The sequence below is a fragment of the Poecilia latipinna genome, unplaced genomic scaffold (assembly GCF_001443285.1).
Source record: "Poecilia latipinna isolate Pla-1442-1.1 unplaced genomic scaffold, P_latipinna-1.0 Scaffold1077, whole genome shotgun sequence".
NCBI classification, from domain to species: domain Eukaryota; kingdom Metazoa; phylum Chordata; class Actinopteri; order Cyprinodontiformes; family Poeciliidae; genus Poecilia; species Poecilia latipinna.
The window spans coordinates 129500-143613 of record NW_015113693.1 but is presented as its reverse complement, the minus strand read 5'-3'; the positions used below and the strand labels follow the sequence as shown (position 1 = coordinate 143613).

Here is a 14114-nt window from a genome sequence, read left to right as displayed (position 1 = left end):
TATTATAAAATGTTAAAAGTTACAGGCAGTGCGCCACAGAGGCCCTCACAATGCAAAACCTTGGGGATGCTGTAAGTATTAATTTAAAGCTTTGCAAATTTATAGCACCACATTTATTTGTTTTTTTATAATACCTCTGGAAAGATTAGTTTAATTTATGTAGTAGTATTTATGCACATTCAGTAACATTTTTATAAGTGCTCCAGATTTAGCCAAAAGTCTATTTTTCTTCCGTTTTTCCTAATAATGAGTAATTTGCCTTCTAAAAACAAGCAGGTTACACGAAATAAAGTCAAAATGATGTTAACTACACAAATTTTATCAATAAATACAAATCAGTACAGGCTAAAAGTCAATAAACCTGACATTTCAACAAAGATGTGTAGACTTTTCAGGTCAGCTGTGTCCCACATCGGGTTTGCTTGACACACAGCTGAAGTGGATGTCTTGAGTCATTTGTCTCCAGACATTTGTCAAGCCATTGCAGTTCTTTTTTTGACGAGACTCTTATAAACACGGACCTGGTAGTTCCAGCAGTCTGTTACCAGCATCAGCATCCTGTTTGTTGTCAGACAGAAGAACCTTCCAGCTCTGGGATCACTTATTTCAGTTAGTGCCGCTGCAGATTCCTGCTGACCAGATTGCTGACTTTCTCACAAAGGGAAGAGATTCCGTGGAATAGGATTAGTTCCTCTTTAAGTCAGCTCCCAGGCTTTAAAAGAAAATAATCAAGGCATGCCTTGAAAGCAAGACCTTGGAAAATGTCAGCGAAGTCTTTAGGGAGGGAAGCATTAAGCTGCTGTACGATGGTGGGACGTCCAAACCGCAAGGCCACCAGGAGCAAACCACCGGAAAAGAATCTGTACAGCGATTATTACCCACGGTGTTCCTTCCCAGCATGACGCAAATTCAGCTAGAACATGAGATCAAATCTGTTTTCTTTTCTAATGTTTCTGTTACGATGATATCAAATCACTTTAATGTTTGTCCCTAAGTTTCATTAATTAAAGCAGAAGGAAGCGCTCATTATGACTGTTTTGATGCTGTTATATTTAAAGGCTCGACCTTGTTAGATCAACACTGGGAACGTCTGGATCTTTACTATTCCTGTACTATTCCTGGCTCTCCATATATCTGCTCGGATCACAATTCGTTTGAGGTTTATCGCGTTCTGTAAGGTTTGTTGTGAGCTTAGAGGCTGATGATGGGTGTATGACTGGGTGTAGGTGGGAAGAATTTCAATCACTTCTCAAAGACAAAGCAAGGAACACTGAGTGGTTGGAGGTTATCAAATAGATTCTGGGACCGAGTGTCACATTATGGCAGCGAAAAGTTTGTATTTGGTTACGCTCTGTGAATACTAACGTCCATGTTTGTCTGCTTGCTGCAGAAGAATATCACTTGCTGATGCATGAGCAAGGGGCTTATCTTATGAATTGAAGAGGTGGGTTGTGGGTGGGAATGCACTCATGTCACATATGACACTAAATATTGCTATGCAGATTATTCAATACACATTTTTAAAGCCCTGTGACTTATTTGGAGCTTTTCTGCTGTTTTAAGTGTGTGTTGCATTTCATGTTTGTGAAAGAGATGCAGCTTTACAAAGGAAATGTGGAGGGGCGTTTGTAAAATTACACAGTCAAAAATTAGCAATAATTTGGGTTATTTAGCCTGACAAGAAAAATAAACTGAAGGGTTTGTTTTTCAAACTCAAAATTTTACTATGTTATTAATTCATTTATAAATGTAACGGTTTCAAAATAAATATTTAATTAGAAAGATAAGCATTTAGTGAGCAAGCTAAATATTTGGCTCTGAGCTAAGCTAAATACTTTCCTAGCACAGGGCTACGTAAAATTGACATCTAAGTGACTGAATAGTGCAAATGAATTTAAAATATTAAGCAAGGTTATTTTCTCTCTAAATAATTCAAATTATTGCCGTTAGTTTTTAAATGTGTAATTTTACGAACATCACGTTCTCATTGTTTTCCCAAATTTCTCTCTGTAAAAGACCACAAGAGATGCTAAAATAAAGTAATTTACAGGGCATTCAGGAATTAATAAGACTGAAAGAATATAAACATTTTAACCTTTGACCTGCATTCCATAACTATTCACTATTAAATCCTGGAGGCAGAAGCTAACGGCTAGTCCAAGAGAGATCAATGAATCTCTGTTAAAAATCTTCACAGCAGTTTAAACTAACACTATTACATGAACCTTTAAAACATCGAGGTTGTATTAGGTCAATATATACAAAAACACTAATCCTTTTCCTATACAGTTGCAAACAATCAATTTAGTATCAATAACCACAAGCATTTATGTAAACAAGCCTCAACAATGTTTTTTTTTTTAGGATGGCTGAAACCGGCTTTTACTGTCATAATTTTAGTTAATGTGTTTTATTTTCCATTATGTATATTTTCTGTGCTATTAGGACATATATTCAGGAAAGTTCTAAGTAGGAACTAATATTCAGAATTTTGGTTCAGCCGGGGCACATGAGAGCGATGCACCCCCTGGTGAAGCACGAGGAGAATAATAAGTGGCAACAGAAAAGGCCAGTTTAAGTTAAAGCAGTTTAATGAATGCTGAAAATTAGTTACAATGACATCATTTCAACCTCTAGAGAAGGATCAGACAGCGAGGTATGTTTATCTGTTGTATATCATTTTATTTCTTTATTGTATTCATGGCACCGTCTTATTCAAGTTTTGCTTTAGATCACAGTGGCGTAGTATTGACATGACGCTGGTTCCGCCCCCATGCTGACGTATAACAAGCCTCCCCCAATCATTCCAGGGCGTTTGTCAGCAACTGACCAATCGACGGTCTTAATTTCTCTGGAAGTATTCCTCCCTTATCTGGAGGAACTGACCTGTGACAATATTGTCAGTGTTTATCACAGCAGATTTTGAGGAAAATAATAAGAAATCATGGGGAATGTGCCTTTACTCAGAGCAAGGGCGTAGGTTCGGTCTAAGTTTTGGTGGGGACCTTAAACCCCCCGGCAGCACAGTGAAATGCCCAAGAGCACCGAACATTTTTGAGAAGGGGGGGAAACCACATTGGCTTAATAATGGTGTGCTCATAATAAACTGAGATAATTTCACAGTATATTTCATATCTGAGAACTAACCTCACCTGGAGCCCTGAAGCTCCAGCCACCTCTCCATCGTTCTGCTCTGCCCCTTGCTCTGCTGCTCATAATTAACAGACCTATTCTACCTCACATTCAGTGCTGACCTTACTAAACACCGGACTTTACAACAAATGTGATAGATATCTAACTTATGGGTCCACTCACTGTACTTACAGCCGACGTAGCGAAATAACTTCTAATGTCTGTCCTTTTCTTTTTTGGTGGCGACATGGTCTCGGAGACTCAGAAGGAGACGCGTGTGCCCAACTAGCCACCGCCTTTTGCAGCTAATCAAAGAACGTCCGACGATTCAACTGACACCCCCTCCCCCCACCCCCCCGATAGCACCGTTCCGACACGGTCTCGGAGGCTCATAATATAATAAATGTCAAACTAAGAAGCTTCCGTTCCGCGCACCGCCTGTTGCTAATCAAAGATCGTAGATCCACGTTCTTTGAGCCAATATGGCAAAAATTGGTCGGTACTTTTTCATATCCCGTGAATATTGGTCGGGAATGTCCCTACCGTCCCTACCCAAACCTACGCCCATGACTCAGAGCGTGAAGAGGGCGGAATATAATTTATTATATTTCCAAAACCAAAAAGGAGTCTGGAATAACACAAGAAATAGATCATGGCCTGCTACTGCTGTAAAGTTAAATGAAACTGATAGACGGGAACCACCACATGTCCTTCTGCATGAAGGTAACTGGTAGTAGTAAACATCCCACGCTTCTTGATACTCAAATCAAGCCCTGTAGCGGTTAATTAAACAAATAAATAAATGAACACAAGTGAATAAAGAAAACTATATTTAGGTATCTCCTTTTTCATAAATGCTGTTTTTAACCTAAACAATGTAGTAAATTATCTGGAAGTAATCTGGCAAACGGCCCATGTTTTAACGGCTCAAGGCTAATGGCTAACGGCTCAAGGCTAATGGCTAACGGCTCAAGGCTAATAGCTAACGGCTCAAGGCTAATAGCTAACGGCTCAAGGCTAATAGCTAACGGCTCAATGCTCACGGCTCCAGGCTACCAGCTAAGTCAAACACACACAACTCAGTCTGATTAAGATAACAATGCTAAACATCTGGTCATTTCCAGACTAAGTGAAGGTCTGTGCTGGATTTTATGCGTGTAGATTCCAACGGTAGCTCTATGGCAGCATGAAAACACAGACTGCAGTAACTATTATATTTACATTTGCACAGTTTTATGTTACGGTTTATTTTTAAGCATTTTTCTGAAGGCAGATTTTCACAAGCAGGTATTATTTAAGTAATTACTCACCTGTTTTGTCATGCAAAATGTTTCACTCTCACATCCAACCAGACTTTATAATTTTTCCTGTAGGGCTTGATCATTGATTTATCTGTTATTTTCCGGTAATAACCTTACAGACCTGATGTCCGACTCGTTAGAGAGTTTCTTGCCACCGTGTCTGCATTAGTGTTGGCTGATAAGGCAAAAATGTCTCGGTAACGCATTTACTACCCCTGCTATTTTAACACAGTTTGTTGGGGTTTGCTCTACTTACGCATGGAGGCGGAGCCGACGTCATAAATGCAACTGTTGAGGTGCATTCACACCAAACGCCTTTTGAGCGTCAAACGTCCAAATCGTGCCATGCTAGGTGCTTGAAACGCGCCGCAACAGGCCCTCGATGCGCCTCCACAGACTGAATGTAAACCAGACGAGCCTGACGCTCAAAACGCGTTTGGTGTGAACGCACCGTTAGATTCATAGCACCAGTAAAATAACTCTTAATGATGCTAAAAAGAGGTGGAAGTGATACCTGCATGTTGCTGACTGGCTGTTAGCTTATTTCTGTTTCTCCACACTAAGCTCAGTTAAGATAAAAAGGGCTCAAATCAAATTGACCCAACCCTGTTAATCCTAAAGCCAAGACATTTTTGATGTTCAAGCTCTGAAAATATGTCTTATTGACTAATAACACTAATTAACACCCATTTTCACTCTGTTCTCCTCATACTTCAGAAGCCAAGTGCTTTAATTTGTATGAGTACTGTTTCATCTCCCTCCTCCATGTTTTTTCCATGTGCTGGCAAAATGCTTTGAAGATTTCCAACGTCTGACATTTGAAATCCAGAAAGTCGAGCTGAGGAAACTTCTCATCTGTGCTATGTTTAGACTCCTATTCTCATTCTTCCACTCTTCTGCATTAGCTCACACAGCCGGCGCATCGTTAAAAGCAGAAAAAGAGAAGAAAAAGATGCTCCTGTCTCTGCGACCCTCCCTCAACTCAGGCGTGTGGATTATCTTCTCCGTTTCTTCTCAGAGTGTCTCTCTGTCCCAACATTCATTAAACCCGCAGGACCTCCAGGTGGAGGGAGGCTGTGCCGTCCGACCGCCACGCCCTCTGACCGCCGCCACCTCCGACCGCCTCCTTGTCATCATTTCTCGGCGACGGCTCGTTTCTCCGTCTCTGAGCCTGCACAGGTGAGCCTGTTCCCAGTGGCGGCGGCGATGAGCTGCAGCCCCCTCTGCTCGGTACACGGGGGTCCTAATTAGGCCTGAGAGCTGGAGGAAAGCAATCCCTGAGAACAAGCACCACCGGGCTCTGATTAGGCTCTGCTACTGGACGGCTCTCCAGAGATTGCTTGCAGGTCAAATCTCTCCTTTTCTTTTTAGTTTTCCGTCTTACACACACACACACACACACACACACACACTCACTCACTCGGTTTCCTCTTTCAAATCTAAATCCCCTCAGGATTTGTGAATTCCTTCGCCTTTCTGAGCATCGGGGTATGACCTATATGCACTTAACTAACGAGGGGCTCATTTTCTGAACGATAATTTGATAAGCATCATGTTGTATTGCAAAGCAGTTTAATTAAATGGAACAATTTTCCAAACATGCTAATATGTTTGGATTAAATTTGTAATCAAAGATTTTCCCCACTGAGAACATGCTAAATATAAATAACTAAATAGAATCAGGTAGGAAAGTATAAGCCTACTTCTTATCAGTTTTTTATTTTGTTCCCTTTTTTTTTTACATGAACCAAATCAAAATCTTGACGGCGGCTGAAGACGGTCATTTTATTTATTCAGATGACGGTGATGTTCCTGGTGATGATGCAGCTCATCTCCAGCATAATCCCGGTTGCTTAATGTCGCCTCACCATTCGCATTTTTAGATTTTTAATGAGGGTGGAGGCAAAGATGGAGGCTTACTCCCGAAAAGGAATCTTCCCTCAAATCAGCAGCGCTGGCATCATTTTTACATGTACTTGTTAACAATGCTCTAGCAAGTGTTAATGCACGCCTACAGGAAAACATAAATTACATACTGCTCTATTTAAGCAGCAGCAAATTTTAAGACTCTCCTCTCCTTCTCTCTCTCGGCGTCTGCTTGTGATGATCTCTTGGGATTGCACAAAGTTCCCTGCTATCTGAATGAGACAGCAGCTGACACTGCAGAGGCAGCGATTCAGCAGTGCACCTCATTCAGTCCTAATGTTTCAGAATAGTTTAGCTTCTGCAGCCGACAGGGTGTCCCAGTGGTCGAAATCACCAGTGGCGTAGGAGCCAAATTAAAATGAAGCGCTGACAACTATGGCACAGTCACCAGCATGTAATGGTGCATGCTCTACAACTATTTGCAGACCCGAGTTAGAGCAGCGGGCAGCAGAGAGGAAAAGAAGTTAAAGACTGAGAGGAAATGTAAACATTTTGCAAAAAAATAACTAATAATTCCACGTTAAAATGCTTTGAAAGCAAAATAAAGTAAAATCTAATGATCTTCTGCTTTTTAATGACTCATAATTGATGCTTTCCCAGAGAAAATGGTTGTTTGCATAAAAATAGATTAGAAATGCACTAAAAACTGCCACAAATATCCAAATATTTAAAGTATCACACTGGATCTTATCGAGAACTTAAAAAGTAGCTCCTTGAAATGGTCTTCCACTTGTTTGAGGATTTTTCTCCCAGAGCACATCTAAAATATTAAAAAGATAATGCAGCTAGGAGCTGAAATATTTAGCTGCATTGCTTTTTGACTCTATTTCCTGGTTTTTGCAGAGCAGCCAATCCAGGAGCGGTAATCATTTTCCCTTTATTTCAACCTAGACCGTAAATAAGAAAGACCGTAGATTTTAGCTTCTGTGGTAATGAGCTAAGATGGTTTCCATTGTTCATATTAATATATTTAATAAAAGGGTTTGAGCTATTAAAACAGGCAGATATAAGAGTTTTTAGAGGCAGGCCTCAAGTGTTCATGGATATTAGCTATTTATGCTCTGCAAAACACAAAATCTGTAGTTTTTTTGTCTAGTTTCTAGTGCAAATATCTTAACACACTTGAAACAAGACAAAACTAACTTAAAAGTAACTTTTCAGAAAGATATAGGAGCTTGTTTTAAATCAATAACTCCTTAATATGCTTAAAAACTGGCAGATTATTTCACTAATAACATGGAGAAGATGTCTCGTTAAAAGTGAATTAATCTGCCAGCAGAACAAGTTTTAATCAATATCAAAGAAATTATTTATATATCAAGCTTCTGCATATTGCTGAAAAGTTACTTGTAAGTTAGTTTTGTCTTATTTCAAATGTACTGAGTTATTTATGCAGGAGAAACTAGACCAAGACTTTTTGTTTTTGTAGTTTCACTACTGCTAACACCGTCGGTCCAGTGTCTTCCTGAAATCCATTTTTGGCATCTTGCTGCAAGATTGAAGAAAAATCCTCCAGAAAACATTTACTTGCTGCTTTCTCACCAAGCAGAAGGGACAGAATGGTAGTCCAAGTTAGCTAACGCTCAATTTTCACCTGGAGCCACATTAGCAGGAAACCAGGCTAACTAGGCTAGCCAGCAGATTTGGCTACAATCACATCTTTTCCAGCTCAGAACAATAATCCTTCTCAGCCCAGTCCTGTTAGATCTGTAGTCGTAGAGGTCAGAGTGTTGTTGGCGCCACCTGTGAAAGTGTTTTTAGCAGAAAAACAGAGAAGGCTAAGCGGTGGACACGCCGCTTCCTGCTGGAGCCTTTCATGTTTCACACCTGTGAAATTGAGGAAAGCGTTGTTCGGCTCCAGCTCTTGGTTGTTACGTCTGTTTGACAACTGAGTCTTCTCTGAAGCAGCTAAAGTGAGATGGAGAGCTGATTAGACTGGAAGAGTAGTCAAACCTCAGTCTGTCTCACCAGGAGATGTGTCCTAATTAGAGCGTGTGCCTCGCGTCTCACTGAGAACGAATAACAAGCCTCCTCCCACAGCGGCCTCCAGACGAGGCAGCCAGCCCTCTGATGCAGCAGAAAGCTCCGGACTGCAGGCCGCACTGAGCGGACCGACGCTGGATGAGACTGTCCGTTATCTGTCAGATAAAAAGAGAAGTGAAGGGCAAACCTCAATGTGCTTTTCTGGGGTCTTTAATGTGTCCGAGCGACACATGGTGAAGTGGCAGGAAAGTTTTAGCTTGGAGGTTTAAGTGGTGTTTTACGGAGCCGAATAGGAGACATGGAGGTTTTTTCTTTTGCTTTCTCTCGTAATAATGTACTCATCAGTCCATGGGGCATAATTTCATACTGAAAGTCTTTCTTACGGTGAAACCCTAGTTTCTGCTACGTCATAAGGTTTTTGCATGTATATTAATATCTCGTTTGTGAGATATCTGAAGTTTTATATCTTTTTCTTTAGGATTTAAATGCACCACCAACCTATGTGCAAAAGCAAAGCAGGTCAAACTTGCGGTTTCCATCCCTTCTAAGATGAAACCTTCAGTAAAAAGTTTCTGTTTTTTCCCTGTGACTTATTTTCACGGGATAATAAAGTCATCTGACAGTTTTTATTGTCTCTTTTTGTGCTGGTAGTCTGAATTGTTAATAAAGAGCCGTTTTCTCAACCTCACACAGAGACAAAAACATGCAGTGAAGAAATTGATTTTCAATCAATATTTTGCATTAAAGACTTAAAATGTTTTCACTGAGGCTCTTTAAATGTTTGTAATTTTTAACTGACATTTGTGACTATTAACTACGAAATAGTGTATTTGCTAATTTGTTGAAGGGAAACATAAAACTTATTACAAGGGAATGCAAAAGGAAAATGTCCCCTACGGGGCTCCATAGTCTTTAACCCTTTTGAGCAAAACCTTTCCAGAAACATTTTGTTGCACTGATGGCTGCAAGGGGCTGCTGTTGGTAGCACAATGCTACCAGCTGCACCACAGAGATCCATAATATTTGAATTTAATGTTTTTCTCCCACATAACCTCTGATGTTAACATGTGAACAGAATATCTCAACGATCTCATCGGCCTCTGAATAATTTATCAGTTTTCAGAGATATTTTTACATGCTTCACTGCAAAATCTGGTTTTGTTTTTCTTGATACTGATACAAAAAATATACATAACTCTCAGTTTGTAATCCATTTGTAATCGTAATCAAACCCTGATTAAGTGCTTATTTGATCCATGTCCAGGATTCATTATTTTCCTTTACAAATGTCTGCTTTTCATTCCATCACAGAGTAATCCACTCACTTTGTGGACGGATCCAATCTCCCGGGGCAGCTTGTCTCAGATTGGATGTCAGCCGCGGGAGACAGATGCACTCATCACAACTTTTATGAATGCATCACCTTTTATGTTCGTATAAACATTCATTTTTCTCGCTCGTGTAATAAAACAGGACAGGCCTTCGTTCACCGATTCCCCAAGAAAATTGGAGCTTTCAGGATCTTTGTAAGATAAATACCTGCAACCTCAAGCCTCATCTTCAGTGGAGTATATTTTCCCAGGATTATTTGGGCATGCTTTTATTTATTTATTTTCTGAGCAAATATGGCTTGTGAAAAATATCAAAGTGTGTTATTTGCCTCCACCAAACTCCACAACATCAAAGACTCCCCCTCCGGTCCCACAAGAACCGAAGAACCTCGGGTTTTTTACCCGCGCAGCTTCATCTGTCTTCCATCTCAGCTTTGCTCGAGCTCAAAAGGCAAAAGCCTCTAATGATACGAGCTGCAAGATGGAGAGGCTGCTGCCAACAAAACAGGAAGGGAAGGGAGAAAAATAAAGATGAGCAACCAAACAGACACATTTTGGGTGATGATTGACATCGCCGCATCTCTTTATTATTCCTGTGATGTTCGTCCAGACTCGCTGTTCGCCCAGAAACCGTGGCCTCACACTTTGGCTGATGCAGCAATCTGGTGTTGTGCGCCTCTCTGCCTGCCAACCACCTGGCTGGAAGACGCATAATCACCCTCCCAGTCAATCACTCCTCACACTGCCGATGGCGTAGGACGGGTGTCGGAGGAAGTACGGCGGACACGCACGGGCTGCGTGGCCGACTCTGACACCTTACACCTTGCTCCCCCTGCATTCCTGATCAGCCTCCGTTGTTCCAGCAGCGCGCCCATTTGCATTATGCAGGAGAGTCGGAGAGAAGCAACATGGCAGCTGGGTCTGAGATTTCGCGCTTGTTTTAGTGAGAATCTCCTCTCCTGCGAATTGATTCATTAATATAAAACCTGTGAGATATTAGCGTGGAGTTACTATGGTGATTATTATTCATTTATGACACAGGATTTGCTTCCATACCTGAACTGAACTACAGCCTCTCTCTGCGAGATCTGGTTGTTTCCAAGACGCCATTTGGAGTTACGTAACCCAGCCATGGATGTCCTACATGGCTCGTCATGCATATTGCAGGAAGCTAAGAAGCAAGCTCTCCACTTCACTGCACTGAGGGACTACTAGATTTTTCATCTCTGATTAAAAGGAACCAGAGGACTCCATCACCGTGCTCCAGAGGAGAGAAATAATTGACAGACTCAATCGTCCAACAAGAGAATTGTTTTTTGACTTACCGGGGGGGAAAAAAAACTTCTTACACTGAGAATCCATTTAATTACACACAGCAAGTTAAATATTTATGCTATTATAATGAATTAATACGGTGATTTAAATAAAAAAAGAGGCCTGGTCAATTTACTTGATTCACAAAGACTGAATCAAGTTTTTCAGTGTTTGTGGTTCAATAAAGATGCCTGCTGATGAAGAGATAAAGTATGTGTTTATTTTTATTTCATTATTTTGGTTTTGTTTTCTGGCACAAAAATGTTTTTGATCATCAACCAAATTCTACTAAGTGAAAAACAATCTGAGTGAATACAAAGCCAAGCATTTTCCAAATAATTTCATTTATTGGGGGCGGAGGGGAATCGATTCAAACCAACCTGACCTGGAATGAAAAGGTCCACAGTTAATTCTGCTTAAATCACACCTACATTTTTATTTTTATTTTATTTGTTTTATTTTATTTCAGTTTCAATAGCCCCACCCAGGACTAATACCAAAATTGTAGATTCAAGAAATCAAACCTGTGTGACTGTGAAGGAGGCTTAAATCTCAAAAGGCAACACATCATTGTTCCCCAATTCAAAGAAATTCAAGAACGGATGAGAAAGAAAGCCGTTAGCTTACATGCTAATGCACGCTTATACGCGTGACGTCACACTCAAAGCCCCGCCCACTCCGCCACGACGGACGTCAAAACAACCAAAGCGCCCCTGTAAAGCCTGTCATAAAAACAGACAGCTGTAGTCTAATATCGCTTTTAGTCAGTTGATTTTACTTTGAAAATGGTCACAGGATGCTGCGCGGTCGGCAGCGGAAGAAGACAAGGATAGAAACCAGATTGTCATTTTATGGCGATGGATGGCAGCAGCTGTTGACTGTCAGCTCCTGGTGTAACCGCGGATTTGCAGCGAACACTTTTTTACAAGATAAGAAGATTAACGTTCATGTTCTTTATAAGTAAGTATGATTAGAAATTAGATATCTACGTTGCATTATGGAGAAGATATGCGTTTAACCATTTGGTAACCATGGAGACAGTGCCCGTCATGTAGCCTAGCATGTATGAAAAAAAAAATGGTTAGCATTGTTTTTTGTACGCCTAAATGCTTCACCGGTGTAAGGGGAAATGCTGACATAATGATATAAATCATGTGGTGGGAATTCAGGTAAAGTTGGTAATTTGATCAACACATCAGGAGGGAGGAGGTACGGGTCGGTTTCTAAGCTAGCTGTTTCCAACTTTTGTAAATCCCGCCGTTTATGAGCCCCAACTAGTTGAGTTACGTTAACAGACAAATTAGCTCGAGTGGAACCAGAAGCCACGGATAAACGGGCAAAAACAACTTTGGAAAGCAGTTTCAGTAGCTCTGTTCAATACTCCCGTCCCTCACTTCTGACGTCCATCATGGCGCCTCGAATGATTTAGTGACGTAGTTGCAAAGGGTCAATACGTGTTTTTATTAGCAGGCCCTTCTATATTAACAGACGGTTTGTGCCAGGGGTCCCCAAACTTTTTCCTGCGAGGGCCACATAGCTGTTCCTTTTTCTGGTCGGGGGCCGGTCTTAGTTTTTGGAGAAAGAAACCTTAGAAAATTCTTGTCGACGGGGGGCCGACGACGAGGAGACATTCGCGCTTTTAGATAGATTTTTACCCAGAATGCAAATGGAAAAAACCGTGAGTGAAACTGTGACTGGGACTGACTGGTATACATTCCATTGAGGGAAAGTTAGTTTCACATCTGCTCAAGAGCCCCCTGGTGGTTGAAGAAAAATCCACATATAAACCAGAAAATACAATATATGACAAAAAACACTGAATGCTCTCTGGTATGAGGAGGCGGGCCGGACCCGGTATTGTTCAGGGGGCGGGACCAAATGACGTGGCGGGCCGGATCCGGCCGGCGGGCCGTAGTTTGGGGACCCCTGGTTTGTGCAAACCAGTGATGCATAAAAAGTTAGAATCATAGTAAAACAGCATATTTACAACTTTATGCTCACAAACATCACCTGCTGTTGCCTTAAGGGAACTATCTGTCTTTGCTGTGAAATTAACCATGTTGTTATTTCCCAGCTTTCTATTGTTTATTTCCTTAAAGTCAAGATTCTGCATAAAGATGAAGTCCTGCTGCTGAAAACAATCGACTCGGTTGTTACATTTGCATTGATAACATCATGGTTGGTAAGTTTCTTTCTGTTTTAGACAGTCTTTGGTTCCAGCAGGGGGGTTTTGTGTGTCAAATGTATTTCTGTTTTGAAGAACAGTGAAAAAAATGATTGTGATATATCTGGTTTCACATTTTTAGGATTTTTAGATTTTCTGTGTCTAAAATGTGATGTAATTATCATTATCTCTAAATTAAATCTATTTGTGATGTAAATTTGCTGTCATTTGAATGAGGGCAGATTAATTTGTAGTTTAATCTAAGTTGGTTTGAACCGGATCTCTAGTTGCCTGCAGCAGAAAAGCAATTAGCAAAAATTATTCAAAGTTGTGAAGTACTAAATTTTTCAAGCTTTTTAAACTTGGTAATAAAATTTAAACTGATCCATAAAATCTAAGTGTTTAGTCTACCTACTGCAATTTGCCTTTTGATTTTTTTTCAAAATCTGCTGTTGACTCATCTTTCATGTGAGCTTGAAGAAAAAGATATAGAATTGAAATCCTTGAGGCTTTAAATGCCCTAGATCAATATCACATGAAAAGTATTCCAAAATGAAGAATTACTGAAATGCAACACAAACCCTCATGAAATAAATAAATCTATTGGAAGTAGCATTTTATCTCAGAGACTCTTAATGGAGATACAAAACTCTTCAGTCTGTTTTCGATTTATTTTGTCACACTTAAATTTTGACATCAAACAAGCAACATTGCATGAATATCTTTTGTGTCATCTTCCGAGGTTTTCTGTCATTTCCTTCAGTGGTTCTTGGTGCAGCGCCACCACAGGTGAGGAGGGGAACAGGTTTTTCAAACGGTTTGAATCATTTCATTGTAAAAAACGTAACAAATGCTTCCAGTTTTGTTTTTCTTCTATGAATTTCCAAGAAGTAGTAGGAGTAAGTAGCTGCATTTTTATTTAGCATATAATTGCGGATTTTGACATTTTGAAAATAAATTTGC

The 14114-nt window shown here is 40.4% G+C and overlaps 1 long non-coding RNA gene across 1 annotated transcript; it reads left to right on the top strand.

Annotated features, from left to right (window-relative positions):
- Nucleotides 1-4792: 4792 nt before the first annotated feature.
- LOC106959416 (uncharacterized) lies at nucleotides 4793-11197 on the top strand. Its single transcript, XR_001427342.1, has 2 exons — nucleotides 4793-5779; nucleotides 9654-11197. It is a non-coding gene; the product is annotated as an uncharacterized LOC106959416 (long non-coding RNA).
- The last annotated feature ends 2917 nt before the right edge of the window (nucleotides 11198-14114 follow it).